The sequence below is a fragment of the Corvus brachyrhynchos genome, unplaced genomic scaffold, assembly GCF_000691975.1.
Source record: "Corvus brachyrhynchos isolate BGI_N302 unplaced genomic scaffold, ASM69197v1 scaffold319, whole genome shotgun sequence".
Classification (NCBI taxonomy): domain Eukaryota; kingdom Metazoa; phylum Chordata; class Aves; order Passeriformes; family Corvidae; genus Corvus; species Corvus brachyrhynchos.
The window spans coordinates 1,742,155-1,758,227 of NW_008246065.1; positions in this window are offsets into that span (position 1 = coordinate 1,742,155).

The window sequence follows — 16,073 nt, forward strand, 5'->3', positions numbered from 1 at the left end:
ACTCTGCTCTCTGGGCACTGGTGGGGTGTTGTTTTGAAGCAGCCATGTATGACAGACTGTAGCCATCCATCTGCTTATTATACTGAATGTGACAGGTTCTTTAATAACTTTAATATGCAACTTAATATTTTTTAATATGTATTCTCTCCTTATTCATAGGACTAATTGCATTAAACATGGATAGTTACTATGCCTTGAACTGGACCTTTCATTTCACTCTTTAAATTTAAACAGAGCTGCTTTCACATGTGAACATGAGACTTTCTTTCCTGACTCAGGATAGGAATTTTTTTTTTTAAAAGCAATTTCCACTCAACTACTTTCCCAAACCAATAGCCTGCAGACATAGTAAACAGCTACATTTTCTCAACAATACCATAATTCTGACCATTTTTCCTTTTCTTTGAATTGTACAAAAAACCTTTGAGTTAACATCACCTTCAGAACTCCCTTACAACACTATGCCAAGTGTATTTATATGCTGCTCCATAGGATTCACAGAGAAATCACGTTGTTTCAGTGCTCCAGGCAGTATTGTAAATAAAGCTTTTATATTGATACACATAATGATTCAGAAAAGTTTCCTTCTGGGTCGATTTGTGGTGTCTTTAAGTTCTGAAAATCAAGACATAGAAAGACATAAAAACCACAAGAAATTCTGTGTGTATTTATGTATGGTCTACTAGAGTGTTTGAATAATTCAGCCAGGAAAAAGTACAGTGTTCCTGAAGTAGTGACTGCCTTTATTCTATTGCACACACACTTTGAAAAGTCCTGCATCAGCCTGAACACAGGAAAACCTTTTTACATGCCTAGATAGTGATAGGACAAGGGGGGAATGGTTTTAAATGTGAAGAGGAGAGATTTAGATTGAATGTCAGGAAGAAATTCTCTGCTCAGAGGGTGGTGAGGCACTGGCACAGGCTGCCCAGAGATGCTGTGAATGCCCAGAACACATCCCTGGAAGTGTTCAAGGCCAGGATGGATGGGGCCCTGAGCAACCTGGCCTAGTGGGTGGCATCCCTGCCCGTGGCAGGGGATTGGAACCAGAGGGTGTTTAAGGTCCTTTCCAACCCAGACCATTCTATGGTTCTGTGAATTTAGAATGGAGCATGGCAGACTCAGGTTTACTCGAGGCCCAGGCCCTCAGTGATGAGATCTAAAGAGCTGTCCTGCAGGCTGAGAAATTTCCAGAGGAGGCAAACTGAGAGGAAGGAGCCTTGACTGCAAATCCAAGGAAAACACAGAGTGACTCAATTTCCCTATGGCATCCTGTGCACCCCTGCATGAATTCCGAGTCCGTGGGCAGTCGTGGTACACCTGATCCTATCTCTTGTGTATATGATCACATGTCATTCCCTAGAAAGGAGAGGAACAGCACTTTTAAGCTGTCCCCTTGTGAATCCTGCCAAACTGATACCACGGTCCCACGACTTTTTGGAGTATGGATGGGAGACGACAACAGAGAAACAGAGTTGTGCTGCACAGAAAAGCAGCACATGGTGCAAGAAAAGCAGGTCAGGAGCAAAGGCGCAAGCACGATGTTTGTTTTGGAGAGGAGAAGCAGCAGAGGATTCAAAGGCATCAGGCACAGCATGTAAAGGAACACCGAGGGCTGGCTGGCCAGGCAGCGCCTCTCAGCGATTCCGGATCGTGTGTATCCGTAAGAAATTGCACCTATCTCACAAAGACATTGGAGTCATTTACACAGCCTCAGCAGCAGTGCGAAATGGCTCCTTGTGGAGTCAGACATTTGGGAACAGATAAAGCCCCTAAAGAATGCTTCTTTTCTCCCTAAGAGATTAATGTAGATGTGAACACATTAGCGCTGTTTAAGGGAGACTATTCTCTTTGACAGATAACTGGGATTGGGAATATTAGATTACCAAATAATGGACCTTTTAAATTCTGTCATCATTACTTATCAGGTACATTAGTTTAAAACCTGCAATTTTGAACTTAGCATTATTGAGCTTTTGAAAGATTAAATTACTGAGCTTTTGTTTGTGAATGGCTCTGTGAAATTTCCTGAAAAGGATAGTCCTCATCCTTCATTGTGTCAATGTGAATGCCAAATAACATACTTTATTGATATTTACAGACATACAAATGATAGGACTAATGCACCTTAATGTCTGTCTCCCCGAGTGAAAAGCCAGAGCACTGTTAGATAATACGGTGCACTGTATCTCTTTTGTAAACCCGTTTGGAAGAGTTAATGTTTATCCCCCCCTCCCCTCCTTGAAAACCTCATTTGCACAAGCAGTCTCACATAGGCAGGTTTGCTGTACAGGCTTCCCTCTAAGCGTCACTTTCTTTTACTCATTAGGCAGACCAAAAGTACAGGATTTACAGACAGAGTTTGCTTGTATGGGTTGGCAGGAGAGCCATGTCCAATACATTAAAAAATTAGATATTCATAAGCACATCCACAGTTGCATTAGATAGGGAGGATAAAGCCCCATATTCATTAAGTGATCAGTCTCAGTCAAGGGTTTAGGAGCAAAATTCCCTGCTGTCCTGTTAAATCTCCCAGCTGCCTGCCAAGTGGGTTCAGGAACAGGGTGATTCAGCAAGATCTGCTCCCACAGCCACGGCAGGGAATCTGAGTGCTCTGATGACACAGGTACCATCCCTGTCCTGGACGTGGCAATCTGTGACCTTCCTCTTCTTCACACTGAATTGGGAGATTGAGACTTAGAGGCAGGATTTTCAAAGCTGAATAAGGAAATTAATCTTACAAATCCCTTAGACATATCATGCAAATTGGGTGTTTTCTTTATACCAACACCTGAAAGCTCCCACTGAGTTTCTCAAAGTTGTTTGGAGACAGTAAGACTTTTTATTTTTCAAACTTTCCCAACTTTTTAAGAAATCAATAGAGTAGCGAGCCAAAAAATATGAAGAATGATAAGCTACAGCCATGAAATGCAAAAGGAATCTTTGTGAGAATATACGTTTGTTTAATGTTTAATGTTAATTTGGTTCAAATTATGCTCATAAAACAAAATCAGAGAAAAAGAAAAGATATCCAGTAAATATCCCTGACACTCCATTAGACCCCAAATGTAGGTACCGCCTATGCCTAAGCAACTCAAAACACTTGGAAACAGTTTAAAATATATTTTGTTTTGCTTGTTCAGTCTTTATATGTTTTCTTTCTTTTTTTTTTTTTTTTTTAATTTACCACATTTTTTCATGCCTCTGAGATAAAACCTGTTCTATTTGGGAGCCAGACTTCAAATAGATGAATGTTCTGTAAATGTTAAAAGAAAGAAAATTATTTCAAAAACAAAGTCTCTTCTTCTGAATGATGCTTTTTTTCCTTTTTCCTCCACAAATGAAATAAACCCTCAATTCAGATGAAAAAAACATGGACATCTATTCAACTCATCAATTCAGCTAACAGTGAGGAGCATACTCTAGCTACAATATCCATGAGTTGTTTATCAGGTCAAGCTTAAAATCCTTCCAAATTCTTGTATGTTCTTAGGTGTCTTTGCCACAGAGAGAAGCTTCATTGTTATACTGGGATACTTGTAAGACTTGCAAAATGTCACATACTCATCGAAAAAAGCAACCAAGTTACCCGTCAAAAATGAGTTTCATTCTCTCCTCTCAATGGTATTTCTCTTGTCAGCACTCAGTGAGAAAGATCAAGATAATACACTTGTACTTATTTTTAATTTAGAGCAATTTTGTTGAATCTCACCTAAATTACTCCAGGTATAATTTGTGGCACATAACAATGACATTATTTTCTACAGATTTAAACTGCCTTAGCTATTTATTTGACTCCTAAATTATTGACTGTACATCATTCTCTACTGATATCATTTAAGATGTACCTTCCATCTTCCAGTGGAAAATGTCCCTGTGACAGGTCCATTCACAGGGCCATGGGAACTGGATGATCTTTGAGGTCTCTTCCAACCAAAACCATTCTCTGATACAGTGGAAAGATGATAAGGATGTGCAAACAAAGGAAAATATAATAAATCCAAAATGACTATAGTGATTTCTCAGCCCAAAATTAACAAAGCTATGTATAAGAACTAGAATATGAGTTTGGAGACATGAGAGCATCCCCTTTCTGTGTGACATGATGGCTTTTTGTGCAAAATGAAACAAGTCAATATGCCTCATTCCAGCCAAGGCTAACATCTGCTTTTGTATTTGGGGAGTAATGTGACTCAGAGACCCACAAATGCTTTTTCTTTCCTGTACAAACTCTTTTCATTATGCTAAAAGCTCATTACCATTTTAATTTTTAGATCACGATTCTCATTAATTGCTACTTAGAAGAAAAAAAAAAGGCTTAAGGTTTGAGCTGTGTGTAGTGCTAGAGAGCTTGCATGAGCGTCAAAACTTTTCTCCCCACAGTGTAGAGGAAAGTACTCAGTGGCTCAGCAGATACTGGACTCTCCAGAACCCCAAGATAAGGGTGATAAAACTGCTTCCTCCTTGAGCTATTTTTCATGAGGGGTTTTGTACCTTCTTTGAAAGACATGGTTAGAAATAGAGGCTAAAATCCAAAGCAAGATTTTTGGATTTTGGGGATATGGTTTAGGGGTGATTATCGTGGTGCTGGGTTTACAGTTGGACTAGATGATCTTGAAAGTCTCTTCCAGCCCAGACAATCCTGTGATTCTGTGATCAGTTAGTTGAAACCAGTTTGCTCTGGTGTCCTCCTTAGAGGGACAAGGTCTCTGTCCCACTGGTGGTGAATGTCTTCAACTCACAAGAAAGCAGAACTGATTAAAATTAAACCTTTTCTGTTCAAGATGAGTGGGAATATATTCCAACTGCTTGACATGCTTTTATTCAAATTTACAGAAGCCTGTTTAAAGAGCACATCCTACTTCTACCACTCCAGACAATTTTTAAGCATTTCCATCCATAAACTGTTGACTTGTACAATGCCACAAACACCCACTGCCATTCCTACAGGCTAAATGACACAAACATCTCCTACCCTACGGAATCTCACAATACTCCAGTGGAAACGATGGGAAAGTAAGGAGATCCAGCTTTTCATTGCTGTCCCTCCTGCAGCCTCCTCTCTTCTGCTCCTACAAATCTTTACATACAGAGCTGATGAAAGGAAGTTTTTTCCTGAGGTCAGCTGCACACTGGCCTTGCAACAGCCAGCAGGAAAAGCCTTTGGGCACCTCATACGAGCAGTACTGACACTAGAATTATGTGCATTAGGCACTAGCACTGTTATTTATGCCTATTCATAAAGTCTTTCAGATAATGACTGACAAATGTGCTTTAGTTTAGGGCACGGAACAGAAAGATTACATGCTAATGGCAACAGCCAGGAAAGAAACATGATAGGCAGGGACAGAGAATAGTAAACAAGAGAGAATTTGAAAATGGCAAAGATGCAAGCAAATATTTGTGCAGGCTTGCTAATGTCAACCCACCTTCACAGTGCCTGGGGGATGTGGCCCTTAAGAAGGACCCTAAGGTCCCTCCTGTCTGTCTCTCAAGGGGAACAGGCTTATCCAGCTAGAAAATGCCCCAGCACTTTGGGGAGGAGGAGATATTTGTCAGACACATGCTTTAGAGTGGAATTCTCAAAGAGATACTTGAGACACTTTGCTAAGCACAAGAACTCAGAAGCATGGCTGCTAGCTTGCAGGGCCAGACAAAGCCCCTGTGGTGAATTTTGAGGGAGCAGAAATGCTGACACACATTCCCTGAAGCATTTGTATTGAACTAAAATCCAGCTAAACAGAAATATTCCACTTGAAGAAATAAAGTTTAAATAAGCTCAGGCCTCAAATGGCTGTGTTTAAAGCTTAGGTAAATTTGAAGGCAAAACCAGAGCAAACGTTATTGGAAGACAAGATGCAAATGAGAGAGTCTAATCTCCGTGCAGTGATCAGCACACTCACTTTATCAGGTTTCCATCTGTCATCTGAGCTGCAAGTTTACAGGCAATGTACTGTCTGTCCTGAAATCTACATCTCTGATAAGGCATTCAGGTTTCTGTAGTGGAGAGTCTCCTCCATGGAGATAACCAGTCTTTTATTTGGAGAAAAAGGTAAGGGAATTTATTCACAAACATACTGGAAAACTGGCAGTTTTTCTGTCTGTTTTCACTTTATAAGAATGTTAAAATTTCAAAGTTTTCTCCTAGAATGGGAATAAAATTTCCAAGCTCAGAAAAAAAGCTAGAATAAACAGGATTTTTTTCAGGTGATGGTAAGGAGTACTGTCAATGGAATAAACACAATTTAAAAGACCATCAAATTAATAAACTTCTCTGAATAGCTTTCCTATAAGTTATTTTTGTAGTAGATCACAAAACTCCCCATTAAAGAGTCAACTATATTAAATAAAAAAGTTAAAATCACAGGTGCCAGGGTGCCATGCTGGATGGAAGCCCCTGTTGTGAATGTTGAGGAAGCAGAAATGTTGACATTTTTGAGTACTGAGCATTGTTCGTATAGGGAATTTCAAAGGCTTTTCCTCATTTTATGTGAGATCTAATTTCAACCTAAAAATTGTTCTATGCTTGCAATAAAGCACCAGGAGCAGCAAATCTGAAACCAGTCTGTAAATGAGATGTCCCATAGACAGGGGAAAGGCAGAAGTGTTTTGAATCAAAGCTATCTAGTCCCTAAATTCAGCTGTGCATGGAATCCATGTTTGCTTTATGACTGTAAAGTAAGACTGGTCACAGACAACTTGGGTATTATTATAACATAAAAAGCTGAATTTATACATCTGTAAAATTTACAGAACTTTTTATTTATGCATGTATGCTTTTGCAAAAGGAAATAAACACTTCTGAAACACAGACCCTCTGTGAGCAGCCCCCTGATGACAAATGTGAACCAGCTCTAAATAAATCTATTGCTGCTCTTTGTCCACTTATTAAACAGGATTAAAATAAAAAAGTAGAAAACCAGAGTGCCAAAAACTTGCATAAAACTGATTAAAACTCATAAGCCCTATGTGCAACAGGTGTTAAATCTAGAGGCAATGTGCATTATGTTACCACCTGGGCTCATCTTATTCTGGCCAAAACAATATCCTCTGCAGGTGTGCAGGAGAAGCAGGAATGTAGCAGTGCTTTGGAGAAAGGGGAGAAAGCAGCAGCTTTGGCTGAGGCTTTCACATCACGTGTGCAGTCAAGGAACTTTGAGCTGCTCACCAGAGGATGACCAGGTCTGTGGGCAGAAATCTCTGTGTGCAGAACCACGTGCAGATGTGGGCACCAAGAAATACCTTTTGCCAGCAACATTTCTCTGAGTACTTTTGCTGACCCAGCTGGAAATGGCAGCACATGTCAGTAGCAATATTTCCTGGGATTAATAAAAGAAGGATTAATTAGACAAACATAGTCTTTCATATTTATCATAATCACCATATTTATGGGCGGATTCTGACATTTCTTTTTCTTTCCACTTTTCTCCTTTCTGCTGAAGAAGTAGCTGAAGAATGCTGATGAGATATGAATGACAGTAATTCAGCCCTTAGCTGCACCCAATGCATAAAGTTCAAACCCAAATGAGAGGGTTTTGGGTAGAGAAGCAATAAATTTCACTGGTGATCCTGGTTTCTCAGCTTCTGTGAAGCACCAGGTCCACCAGGAAAGTGCTGGCTGCTCCATGAATACCTGGTGTTTCTTCTTCATCAGTTCAAAATTCATTAAAACTGTGAGTGAGACTCTGGAAGACTTTTCTTAGACCTGCTGCATTATTTCCTGTATAGGAAACACATAATTTACATTCCTCTCATTCAGCTGAGAGAGGTTCTCAGCAACACTTCTCCACAGTGACCTGCATCACTTCTCCACAGCTGTTTGGAAGGTAGAGCATCCAGGCCAGGGGAAGAGATACACTCTGAGCATTTGCAAGACTTTGTTATTCAAAACACAGTTTGAAAATGGCTGTAGGAATTTAATTAGAAACTTCCATTAGGAGATTAGATGACTAGAACAAAGAAAACCAGTGAAAAGGCTTCTTATTAAAACCAGTAGCACTGCAGAATATTGATAATATAACAAAGGAATGAGTGGATATGCATAGCAAATTATTAAAGGTTACAGATAAATGTCCAAAAATTGCTTAGTTTCTGGTTGTCCCAGTATATACAGAAGTCACTGAGAGGAGGTGACACATGGTCCCTGCCCCTGCAGAACACAGTGGCTGAGGTAGCCAGAGGTTTTAGAGCACAAAGCTCAGCAGTAATGTGCAATTACTTGTTTGCATTTTTCCAGCTCTAGTGCATAAGTGAAGCATGAACAAACAAAGCCCATAGGTTGCAGCATGAATTCTAGCCACAGAGATTAGTAAAGGTAAACTCCTCTGATAAAGAATCATGCCTGGAAGAAGGTGAGTCTATGCCTGGAAAAGGACTGGAGCAAGAAGAGAGTCACGGTGCTGTGACACTGCAGAATCCCTAAATACCCTGACTGGGCAATGTCAGCTCAGGTGAGCCTCAGCCCTAGAAATTCCTGCCCAGAAAACTGTCTGAGCAGATTCCCTGGGAAGAGAATAAAAAAAAAAAAAAAAAAAATCAATAAAAGATTTAAGATCAAACCTGAACATAATTTGATTAGGTTCACCTTCCTGGAATGCAGATTAGTTGTTGCCATTTGTGGTCAGCACTCAGAATGTTCTTATTCAAAACAGCCCTACTGTTTCCATCCAACAGTGGTTTGTATCCTCAGTAACCATCCAACCCCAAGCTCTTGTGGTTCTGTCCTCTACCACCATCTGATCTGTACCTAGTTTTATAATTTCTACAACCAGGAGCTCAGCCTTATTCAAATCAATCTTTCTGATGCAGCCTGGCCCACTTTTGAATCTGCACTGCAAATTTTCAGGACTCAGCCAAGAGCAGTCAGTGGGTTTGCAGTCTGTGGGAACAAACAGCTGAGGCTCAAAGCACCTTCCATTTCACATCAGAAGTGCTAGATTTCCCCAGCCACCAAGGGTGACACTGTTGGTTATGTCTCCACAACCTTGCAATCCTGAGCTTGCCCAGGGCTACTCAACCAGCTGAGCACTGTGTTGATGTAGGTGCTTTGCTGTCAGTATCTGATACTCCAGAAAACATTGAATGATGAATTGTAATTTAAAAAAATAAACCCTTTTTTCCCAAAGATATACAGAATCCATTTATGTGAACACAGATAAATGATAGATTATTGCTTGAGAAAGAATCCTTAAATAATCAAGACAAAATCAGTGCATGAGTAGCATGCACTTGCCACAACCAGAGACCCTCCCATGTTTTCCACGTTCCAGTGGGCTCCAGTCAGCCAACACCAACTGCCTTGTGCCTCGTTGCACTGATGTAAAAGATCCTTCTCAATGAGAATAATGTGCCTTCCTACCTCCCTGCCCACGTGGAAGTCAAGGCAGTACAGGTAGCAGCTGCCAATGGCAACATTTGGACAACTTTTGTCTACAAAAATGGGAGTAAACCAATTAATAAGCACACAAAGATTTGCACAGACAAGTTTCCTCTTTGTTAATACGATACAGCATTTTGGTGGTTGCCAGTTACTAAAAGGTTAATAAATTTGAATATTTCCAAGAAAAAGTAAGGGTATTACAAGATGAACAGATAGCTAGATGGATGACTGTAAAATACTAGAAAATTGCTGATTACTTTGCTAAAGGGCAGAGGCAAATTACAATCATTGTCTTTTGTTCTTGTGAACCCAAGGCATTCCTTTTTTTTTTTTTTTTTTTTTTTTTGTAGCCAAGTTATTGACTACAGAACCATACAAGAAACGATGATGTCCTAGGAAAAAGTGAATATAACCCAGGATATTTAAATGGGTCATAAAGCCAACCTGGAGCAATACTGAACCACCCCAATATGTTTGCACATTTCAGAGGCTTCATGCAGTTTGGAAAAGGCAAGAAAACATTCAAATGTCTTTGTAACAGTACTACAGTATCTAAAGGTCAACGTTATGTTGTAGATACTAGCAAAGATTTTCTTGTTATTTTCTAAGTCCGTGAGAGACTTTTCTCTCTCACAGAAGAGGTAGCAGGGAATGTAAACAACCAAGCCACCTGCAACCTTGAAAAGTCTTGTTTATGGTATAGTAGAAAAATATTTTGACAATGGATGTTTTAGGATTTTGGCCAATCACCCCCAAGGGGTGGCTGATCCTTTGTCCAATTAGACTATGAAGAAAAAAGTCTATAAAAGAGTTTGTAAAATAATTAAATAGATCAATCTTGCTGCACAATTCCTGCCTGCTGGATCTTCTCCTCCTCCTCCTCCCTATGGCTGTGGGACACGCTGATATACCCTAGGGCCCAGGCCTGTGGTAATATTATGGTAACACAAGCTTCCTCCCTTTCAGCACAGAGGGGAGATTGTACAGGTACTGCAAGACAAAATCTCATCTAGTTCAGTAGTACAGAAATTAAAAAATCTTTTCTTCTACAGTACTTCCTGATGAAACTAGATGGGGTTGCCTGCTTAGAAAAGCAAGGACTAAGGAGGAGAAGCATGTGATGGTGGCAGAACAGCTCCAAAACAGACCTTGCTTGGTACTTACAATTTTTCCATAACAATTATTACTATCCTACTGAAACAAACCAACCCCCAAATCCAAACATCACGAGTCCTTCACTTTTTCAAAAGCCTATGATGGTTTCTGAAAAAAATCTTGGATATACTGTGACTATTTCTTTCAGAAACTCAAAAGAAGAAAAAAACTTTCTGTCTGAAGAAAAATTAACCCATCTTCAGTCTGTGAGGTTGTTACACAGCAAGAGTACAGTTGCCTTAGCTGAATTCCCACAGGAGCTAGTAGCTTCTCACCCAGCAGCAATCTGGACTAGAATGCCTTTTTATTTGACTACATCCTTGTTTTGCCATGAAGAATGATTGAATCACTGATGACAATGACTTCATGCAAGAAATAAGAATAGTTGGGAGCACCACCCCATTCTGGCCATGGCTGAGAGCTCCCTTGACTTGAAGCTCAGCAAAAGAAGGTTCACTTTGGGCTCCTCATCCCCTGCTCCGGCAGCAGCCTGGTGACGACACTGGGGACAGCAGAGCAGCAGCCCAGGAAGGCTCTCCTTCTCCAGGAAGGCACCATTCCCAGTGATGCCAGTCAAGCTGAGGAGGAGCCTGGCAGCCTGTTCCAGAGGCAAGGGGTCACCCTGGAGGCAACCAGGACCTTTGGAAGTCAGCAGCCTTGGGAGTCTCTTGGGTTCCTTTCTTCTTTAGGCAACAGTTCCTTCAAATTTCACCCAAAATAACTCTACTATTCCCCCAACCACACAGTATCTGCTTTAAACTTATGTTTATATGGTAATATTTAAATTATGAAGCACTGGCCTTTCACTTTTAGGTTCCTGACTGGATTCAAACCCTCTTCCTATGGGAAATGAGTTTGGTGGCCTAAGCGGAGTCTCGAGTAGACAAAAGTCCTTATCTCTAAACTCCAAACATAATTCAGCACAACATGTCATGATTGGAATTCCCTGCTCAGGAAAAGACAAGGAATGAGCTTGTGTCAAAAGTAAATTACCTTAGTAATCAAATCAATACTGAATTCAAAGTGGAAATATCAAAATTATCAGGTGGTGCTGTGGAAGCTACAAAATTGCTGTTTAGCACAATGTTTTCCAGCTATATTCAAAATGAGAAATGTCATTTAGAGCAGATAAACTACAAAAAATGAGGTCAAAGCTGCAAAGAAGCATTAGCTGAGAACCTTAATAAATTAAAAAATTTCCTTGAATAGCACCTTATCTCCCCTGGAAGAAAGCATGCAGTCTGGAACTGTGTATCTTCCCTCCTCACGAGTGTGAGGCAAAGAACCATGATCTACATCTCAGATACATTCGAAGATGGCTGAGCATGGGGTAGAAATACCATTTAAAGGTGAGTCCTTACACAAATTTGACGAGGTTAAAATTGGACATTGCATGTTGTGACAAAATACGTACAGATGAATTACTGTAACTTTAAGTTAAAAGAAATTCAAGAAAATACAGATAAGTACAGTCCCTTTCTCAGGTTGGAGGGGATAAAAAGATGTAACAGGCAATGAACCTTTTCACCTGATGATGAAAAAAGCAAAACAAAGTAGCTCTTAGCCATGTTGTGATCCTTGAAGCACCTCATGGTCAAGTTCACACGGCATCAGATAACCACTGCATCCCTGGATGTTTGCTTTATAGTCTCTACCCTTAACTCACCACAAAATGGATGACAGTTTCATTAGAGAATGGCATCACTTGTCGAACTTTGAATTACTGATCATAAAAATATCAGTTATTCTTTGAAGGATTGTTTGAGCACTCTTTCTTTTTTTTTTTTTTTTTTTTTTTTTATCAGCATTACTGTTTAGTGCAACGTACACAAGGGGTTGAGTGGGAGAGTGATGGTGGAAAGAAATCAAACCTGGCTGAAGAGCTAAGAGTTTGCAATACCCTACCCATACAAACAAGCTTCTATCGCAGTTATAGACAGCAGAAATAAAAGGGAGCTTTTTGGCTCACAGCTATAAAAAAAAAAAAAATTATCATAGTGATGAAGTTCCTCAGCCATCAACAGAGCTGTGATAACGCTGTTTGATGATGATTTTCCCATGAATGTTAAACAGCCGCCACTGCGGAGGAAAAGGAGCTTATCTGCACCTAATACTGATCTCTAATTCCTGCCCTTCTTGAACCATCCATTTTCTAACAGCATTAACTGGCAAATTTACATCCCATCTTAATGCTGCTAAAGAGGACAGGAGATGAAGAGTAAATGACAGCAGTGTAATGAGGATGGCTTTTTTCTCCTTTCTCTTTAATGGCTGAAGATTTACACAATTGTCTGTAAGCTTATATAGAGAGCTTACCTGAACCTTTTGCCAGCATGGATTCAACTTACAGGAGCTTTTGTTAACTAAATACACATAAATATTTTTAAGGAGGTTTAATATTGTGACTTCAAAGAAAGCTAAAAGACAGGATGAGAAAAAATATTTTTTTAGCATTTTGATTATGGATAAAAATTACTAATATTTCCTTCTTAAGCAGATGCAGTTGTATTTACAAAATACAAAAACCAGATCCTAATTAAAATTCTTTTTCTGCTAAAAAATACTTGTCTTTTTTCTGTCATGCAGAAGAAGAAATTTTTTCCCAGTTAGAGAATTTCAGTGAAGAATTATCTCCAAAACTCAGCAATCAATGGTTATCCAAATACATTATGTAGAGCTGTGTTTCACATGTCACCCACAATATGGATTGCTTTCTGATCATGTCACTGCAATAGGAATAGAAGGCACTACCCTGCATGGCAGAGAGAAGAGCAAGAAGGGAATGTTCCACTACAGGAAACCGCAGCAACAACACTTGGCCAGATTCAGTCAAAGTGTTTCTACAGATCCAGATGATAATTCCAGTGGAAATTAGAACCAGTTCAAGATGTGTTGTTGATATTCAAAAGGCTCTTGGTCTGACTCTGATACAAAAGACTAAATTTAATTAGCAAGACATTTTTTTAAGATCGCTTTTTTTTTTCTTATTCTTAATTTACTTCATATATATTATTTCTCCAGGGTGTGTAAGGAAGACTGGAGTTGAAAGGGAAAACAGAAAATACTGTTTAGAAGTACAAGGGTGGAGGCTTCAAACCCCACTCTGTTAGTATAACCCAGGGAAGCAAAGGTGTCTGAAAGAAACATGACAGGGACATTGGTATTTTTCAAAGACTTTTGTTATAATCTATTAAATTTAATCTTCAGAAATTTCAGTGTTTGTTTAATACACGTTGCCACAATTTCCATGTCAGGCGTGTCTCAAGTATTTAATACAAGGTAAACACGCATCTATGCACGTATGGATATATATACATACATACATACACATGTAAGTTTAATATTGTATCAAATGCACATGACCAGCTAATAATAAACATGACCTAGCATAATAAAATATTCAAATTTAATTTTTATTCTTCTGTCAGAAATATTGGAAACCTGTAAATGTACCTTGAGAAGAGCATCTCAGCAGTGCCATGTGTGTTGCACACACCTGCCATGGCTCAGCTGATGGAAGTTCAGGAGCCCTGAACCACTGCTGTGCAGGAAAAGGGAGCAGACAGCAGCCCCAGGCCAGGTGCTGTTGCTGCACTGGCTGTGGTGACACACATTCCTGGAAGCACATGCATCTCAGAAGGCAAACTTCCTTTACTCTTAGGATAATATTTGGCAGTTACATTTATAAAGCATTCTCATCTAAGACTCCAGGGCCTAGATTTTCCATGAAGTTTAGGTTTCTAAAATGCTTTACTACCTTTGATTACTTTGGCATTTATTATGAGGACATTGGAACCTGCTGGAGGTAGAACCCAAGACATCCAACACAAAATGCACAGGATTGACAACTGAAAGGCATACTTTGTCATTAGCTATAAATGAAAATTTGGATGGCTGTTCCTCTACATCAATACCCTTTTCCTAAGAGGCTGGTAAAAGAAAGTAAGCTAATTTTTAATCTGTCATTACTGTCCATAAAAATGTAAATAATTTGAGCTTCAAGCCAATCTAGTCAGCCCTCAACCCCAGCAAATTGAACACAATTTTCTTCTAAGCATTTAAAGACACTTTAATTACCTGCTGTAAGTAGATCTCAGTGAGTGAAATAAAAGTCCTACATACACAGAATAATTAAGAAGTTCATCTGAAGCCTTCTGTTTATTGATAAATTCAGATTTTTTTCCAAATAATTGAGTTTTGAGTAGCATATTGCCACGGCCCAACACTACTTCGGTTCCAGAATCACTAAGGAAGTTGTCACATAGAAGTCCTCACAGAAGAAACAGAGAACCCTGCATTTTGTGATGTATAGATCAAACCCACTTCAGAGGCTGGGAAGGTCTGTATAATCCTGTTTTGGTTTTGATTTTCCTTTGAGCATCATCCAAGCCTTCACTACAGTTGGCTGTTTGGCAGACAGAATTGTCCTGCCACAGACTTGCTTGCCTCTTCCCAACAGGTCCCAAACAGAACCATTTTCCTCACCTTTCAGATATGAAATAACCACGTTTATTAATCAAGCTGTCTGCATGACATATTAGTACTCTCCAGCCTGAGTCTCCTAGCAGCCCAACCTTCTCATTGCATAAAACTTCCTGAAAGAACAAGGACACAAAGGAAGAGACCTAAACCCAGAAGAAAATGAGAATCTAAATACAGAGCAGGACACAGATGTAGAGGACACTGGAAAAGGTTCTAGGAAAAACAACTGCCATTCACGTTTCTCTCTCTCTGCAAGGCTGTAATCATGAAAGTATCTCACTACAGCTGGGTGAGAATTTTTTACACAATTCTGTTTCCAGGAAAAATAGTGCTCTTGTCATAAGAATCAAAATATTATGACTTTCTTAAAAAATCTGGAAATATCTGTCAGGCAGGAACGCCCTTTGAAATAATGGTAGGAGGTTTGGTGGTTGCTTTTGTTTTAAAATGAAACTGAAACTGATTAACTGAAAACATCTGAATTATACTTCCCATGAGCCACTGCAGTGTATTGTGAAGAAAAACAGTTCAAACTACACCATAGAAAACATCTGTTTGGCCTAACAAACTAAAATGAAAAAATTTAACATTTTTAGGTTATTTATATTATTTATATTAAACTGAAAAATCAGTGTAATATAATGAACCAGGAAACATCAAAACTTCAGCATAGTAGATATTTCTGTTTTCAGACAGTTCCTCCACTCATCCACACGAACTTAGATCCACAAATCAAATTGGTTTACAGGTGGCTGGATGGCAAGAAGGTGCAAACCTTGGTCAGCATGGCAGTGTTCCCAACGACCCTGCAAGGACCATCCAATTTTCATTTTACTGCTCACCATAAATAAATGTAGCAGTCTGAAAGAAAGGAAACTAGAAGCAGCAGCACATATCCACCTGCATTACACATTTGAAATGAAATTAAAAGATGAAATTTCGTGACAAAATTTCACTGTTTCCTCATGTTTCAGCATGTAGCATCAGAACCACTGTTGGAAATGCAGAATACCAAGTGTACCAAAACTCTACGTTACTATAAACTGCACATCTTTTT